This window comes from Mesoplodon bidens (genome assembly GCF_964165515.1).
Source record: "Mesoplodon bidens genome assembly, chromosome: 16".
Classification (NCBI taxonomy): domain Eukaryota; kingdom Metazoa; phylum Chordata; class Mammalia; order Artiodactyla; family Ziphiidae; genus Mesoplodon; species Mesoplodon bidens.
In genome coordinates this window covers 28,896,980-28,902,979 of record NC_138173.1, presented here as the reverse complement: position 1 = coordinate 28,902,979, position 6,000 = coordinate 28,896,980, and positions in this window count along the sequence as shown.

The following is a 6,000-nucleotide window of genomic DNA, read 5'->3' as shown; positions in this document are numbered from 1 at the left end:
ATTTGTATAAAAGATTTAGCACAGTGCCAATATTTAGAACTTGATAAATCCTAGTTATCATTACTACTGTTATATGTTTTTTGAACTCCTGTTATGTGTTGACTATTTTTTAGGTACTATGTGGGCTGTAAAAACTGTAGTCATCCACCCATTCATTCATTCAAATCTGTCAAGTACTGTTATGTGCCAGGCTGAAGCACACGAGCTGCAGCCATGCACCAGATCCACAGAGTCCCTGCCTTCGTGGAACTTACATGGGGATGGATGGGGGTAGCATACAGTAAATGAATAAGCAACAAGAAAAGTGAATTTCCAGTGAGATAATGAGTAATGGAGTGGATGTTATTGTAGGTGCAGTGGTTATGGTAGACCTATTGAAGGCAGTGGCATTTCTGGAACCATTAAGTAAAGATCCGGGGAAGGACATTGCAAGCAGAGGAAAAAGTAAATGTAAAGGCCCTAATCAAGGACATTTCTAGAACAGAAAACCTTGTGATGGGAGTATTGTGATCCAGGAAAAGAAGACAAGGAGGTGAAGTCAGAGGCAGGCAGGGGCAGCTACTCGCAGAGCCTTTCAGACCCTTCTCCCAGGGAAGAGTTTTATACTAATTGTGCAGGGAAGCCACCAGGAGGTTGGAAGGAAGGAAATGATACAAACTGCAATAATATAGTGTGCTTCAGAACTAAAAGGAGTTTAGAGATTATCCAGTCTGATTATTTTATGGATGAGGAAATTGGTAGAGGTTCCCAGAATGCACTTGCTGTTCCCTCACTCCCTTGCCTTTGACCATCTGACGATGACTTTTCACAAAAAGATTCAAACTCCTTTTCCTGACCCATCAAGCCATTTTAATCCTGGTTCTGGCTTCCCTCTTAGCCTCTGAGTCTCTTGACATTCTTCTACCGTAGGATGGGAGTCAGTATCACATAGTGGCCAAGAGACCAGTTTTCCTGAGTTTGAATTCAGCTTCTATGACTTACCCTCTACTCAGCCTTGGATGATTTATTTCACCTCCTCAAGCCTGAGTTTCTACACCCAAATGTAATAAGAGTACCTAGCGTTGTTGTGAGTGTTAGATGGGCTAATTTGTGTGATTTAGTCACATAAGCTAGCATGATGCCTGATGTGTTTAGCTGCTCCGTTAGGATTCTTGTTAGTGTAGCAGAGAGGCATAGAACTGTGCAGTGGGAATGAACTTTCTGAGAAGATGGACCTGAGTCCAGATTCTGGCTCTAACACTCATGTGCTGTTTTACCATCACCTTGAGTGAACTACACGATCCTTCTGAACTTTACTTGCTTTATTTGTTAATTAGGGGGAAATTCTAGGTCTGAAGCATTATGATGAGAACTAACATCTGGAAGATAGCAGATATGGTTCTGGAACATTTCCTTTATTGAATAGATGGTATAATTATTATTATAGTACTTCCCATTGTAAAATCATGAATTGGCTTTTCTGTTTCTCTAACTTGAATGAAAAAACTCACATTTACTTAAGGAATATGTTTGGAGTTCCTACTCTTATAAAAAAAATAACATTTTTGGAAATCTGATTATGCTGCAAGCATGATTCTGAAGGTTTTACACAGCCCTGAGGCATAGATGTAGGTCAGTTTGCCCCAGGTTGCCCCACTCTAGAGTTTGAGTACTTAGCCATCTGCTCTGTGGCCTCAAGGTGATATAGTAACAGTGCATTCGGATTATGCATGCATTACTATTCTGTAAAACAAAGTTATATCGACATACTTGTCATTTTTCAGGTTTCTTACCAATCACTAAAGTGGCAGGAGCTGGCACCAAGTATACATCTAATAAACAGATGAGTTCAACTTCCCTTAGTAAACTGCTTTTCAGACGTTTAAAAAGTTAGTTCCTAAGTGTGTCTTTTTCTTTCACGGGAAGCTAGTAACATTTCAACTTTTCTGTAGCAATTAAATCTATTTAATTTTTAAGAGTAGTTGGTGAATTCAAACATTGTTTCAATCAACTAGAACTAGAATGAGAATATTAAGTGAGACAATTACACTAAAAATGCAAATTATACATTTAAAATATTTTATGTTCCATGGCAGCTACCACACGTGGCACCATGAAGTATTCAATTTAATAAAAGTCCACCTTTTTGGGCTTCCCTGGTGGCGCAGTGGTTGAGAGTCTGCCTGCTGATGCAGGGGACAAGGGTTCGTGCCCCGGTTCGGGAAGATCCCACATGCCGCGGAGCGGCTGGGCCCATGAGCCATGGCCGCTGAGCCTGCGCGTCCAGAGCCTGTGCTCTGCAACGGGAGAGGCCACAACAGTGAGAGGCCCGCGTACCGCAAAAAAAAAAAAAAAGTCCACCTCTTCTTAGAACATTGGTTCTCACCTGGGGGCAAAACTGACGGTGTCTGGAGACATTTTGCTTGTCACAACTGATGGGGGGTTAGTGTGCTACTGGCATCCAGAAATGCTGCTAAACATCCTATAAGGCACAGAACAGCCCCCTGTAACAAATAATTACTCAGTCCAAAATGTTAGTAGTACCATGATCATGAAACCCTGCCTTAAGAGTATCTGTGTGGTAACGCTTTTGTAAAAATTATGTATGTATCCAGCAACACATGAGCCCTAGGAGAGTGCTTTGCCCATAATATGCTCTCACTCATTTGTGTTGGTTGGATTGGATAGAAAAGCATAAAATCTCACGTCTGCACCTTACAATGATTGTTTATTCACTTTGCTTCAGCATATCTTCAATAATGCTTTTCTACCAAATCATGAGAGTTGGTTATGTTAGTAGTAACTTTATCACATGATTAAACTTCTCATTTGCTTATGAATCACCACCTTGAATGGGGAATTTTTGACTTCCTTTTAGTAACAAGAACAATTTAACTTTTCCATGCAAGGGGAATTATAGGCATGACAAGCAGTTTTTTCCCCCTTATCAAGGACAGGAGTCAGGATTCACTGGTGTCATAAACTAGAGGCAAAACACACTTTCCCACCCCAAATTTTAAATTTGAATATATACTTTTAATGAGTTGTTGTTGTTGTTTTAGGCTGTTGGTTAGGGTGCCCTCAAGTGTCTCCATGTAGTTATGTCTTTTCCCCCAGTGAGAACCTTAGCCTTTAGCCGTCATTTCAAGAACAGGAGTAAAGTAAATTACTTTATGCTTCGAGAGCGTCACTCATGCCAGAATAGCCCTTGGAAACCTTAGATCCAGATAAGTTTGGTTTTCTGGAAACTGTCTTAAGAGCATACAAATGGGAAACCAGCACTTTTATAATCTTAAAATATATATGGATAGGCCACAGGAAACAGAGATGGTTACATTTTATAATTCTGTAGTTTGCTCATTTTGTACTTATCCAGGTTAATCCTAAGCAGAAATTAAGTTTATTTTATGCAAGAAAAGATATCTTGAAAAAAAAAAGACATCTTGAAAGTTTTGGATGGCTAAATGAGGATTTGGGGATAAAAGAGAAGTAGTCCATAACCTAAAAATATTGCCCCTGATGTTGAAACTCCATAGCATTTCCATTATACTTCTTTGCTTCTTACTACGTATGTGCACTTTTTTTACCACTTCACAAAAGTTTTCTTTGTTTTACAAGTCACAACGTTTTCAGTTATTCCACACAAATTTTCTCCATATTTCTGAGTGCCTCTGCCTCTCTTTCCCTTCCTCCCCCTCCTCCTCCCCTTCTTCTTCTTCTTCTCCTTCTTCTTCTTCTTCTTCCTCTTCTTCTCCTCCTCCTCCTCCCCCTCCGCCTCCTCTTCCTCCTCTTCCTTCTTCTCCTTCTTCTTCTTCTCCTTCTTCTTCTTCTTCTTCTTCTTCTTCTTCTTCTTCTTCTTCTTCTTCTTCTTCTTCTTCTTCTTCTTCTTCTTCTTCTTTCTTCCTTCTCTTTCTCTTCCTCTAGAGCATAGTGCCTTGTACAGAATACACACTTGAATGAATAAATTTCCATACTTTAAGGGACAGAAGGAATAGTATAGTAAATGTCCCTTGAGTTAACTTTGATATGATGAGATGCCTTTTTCTTTCTTCTTTTTCTTGTTTTTTTCTTTGGCCATCTTTGACTGAGCTAAAAGAGATTATAACCAGTTCAGAAAAACACCCAACCCAAGGTCAAAACTGGTCAGTCAAAACTGTGTGCTAGACTTCTCACAATTCACAGCAGGGCCTATTTGCACTATTTTTCTAACACGTGTGATAGAGTTATCCTTTCTGCTTCTACACTCAGCTAATCCTCACTGGGTGAGACAGTGAATGCAACAGTGGCCCAGTGAGTGAGGTGAGGAATCATAGAACAGAGTGAAGTTGATTGGCTGGCAGGAGACTGTCTAAGCTGGTCTTGTTAATGGATGGCTCCAAACCAGCCGCCTCCACACGCAATGCACACACCTTGGGGTGCACATGAAGGACCACTCCAGGCAGGAAAAAAAAACATGAGAATGTTTCTCTTAATAGCTATTTTTTCACTCCCTGAAAATTTCCACTTTATTTATATTTTATAACATATATAGCAATATAATACTGTGAGTATATAATTTATTTTTAAAAATTCTATATTGGGGGTTCATGTTCTAAAACTGAGCCCTAGTGGCTACATCATCCAAAAAGAGTCTGGAGTCCACTATTTGCCTAGAGGCCTAGGTGACCCAGGACCAGGTTTTTCAGGTCGCCTGTGCCCTTGGTTTAGCTATCTTTTCCTTCTTTCCAATTACACTGATATCACTATTTACCATGTATTTCATGCCCAGTGTGCTGGGCACCATGGCCATGCCCGATAAGGCCTTCCCCTAAGCAGTCACAGCCACATTTAGTACAATTTCTCTTGAGTAATGTTTGAAGGTGGACTCTTTCTTTTCATTTTTTTTCTCTTCCTTGATGCTTCCAGGTAGATCCTTGACCTACTTTTATTTCTTTTATACTCAACACATAATTGCTTTTGAAAAGCATGAAATCCTTTAAAGAAAAGGGCTTTTTTTAGTCACATGCAAATACTTATAAAATTATATATCAAATATTGAATGCTTCTGCCCAGCTAAAACCATGACATTCTTAGCAAGCTGCAAACTTTCTTCTTTGCTCCTTGGGCTTATTTTATAATTCCTCTGAAACTCCCCACCCCTACAAGGGCCTAATCAATGTTCCATATCAAGCTGTTAAGAACAAGAGGCTTAGTCACCTCACAATCTTGACAACAGGCCCTTTGTTAGGGAAAACAAACTAAAAGAAAGAAATTAGACCTCTGATGAAATATCATTAAAATACTTCTTTAAATTAAAAAAAAAATTATAGAGGCAACCAGAGATTTACACTTCTAGTTATGAATTGAGCTACCAACTAGCATTCCCTACCCCCCTCCCCACCTGTCAAAACAGAACTTGAGTTTGATTTCTGGTAAATTCACCACCACTGCCTGAGTAAATGTTTTTCTCAAAGAATCATCCACTATATTGTAAAGCTCCAGGTAGTAATTACAAGTGTGTGAGGATATATGTGGTGTATATGTCTGTGTTGTTTGTGGAGAGCAGGACATTTACCTGAATTGACCATCATTTGTTTGGGTGGGGTGGAACCTGTCAGTTGAAACTCTTTACTGAATTTTCAAAAGTATCATACTTTGCTCATTTCTGGCCATAACACAAGCATTTGAGTTAAAGAGTTATCTTTATTATGTATGTGGAATTGCTATGAGCACAAAGGTGAATGAAATGGAGAACTAAAGTGACAAATGAGAAAATAAAGGCAAATTTATAAAAGTTCAAGCATGAGCATGAATCGTGCCAGTTAGTATCACCAGAGCCCAATGTCACAGGCTCATTGCCAACTACCTTCAGTTTGCATATTAGAAGCATGGGTGCTAAGAGATAAATACTCTGGTAGAGAATCTTCTTTTATATCTCTTAAAATATGTCTCTTCTATACTCAGTTAAACTTGCAAATGATAAGGTTTGGATACATGTAAAACTTTTTCTCTTCTGGCACACACACTCTCTGTGCAGACAAG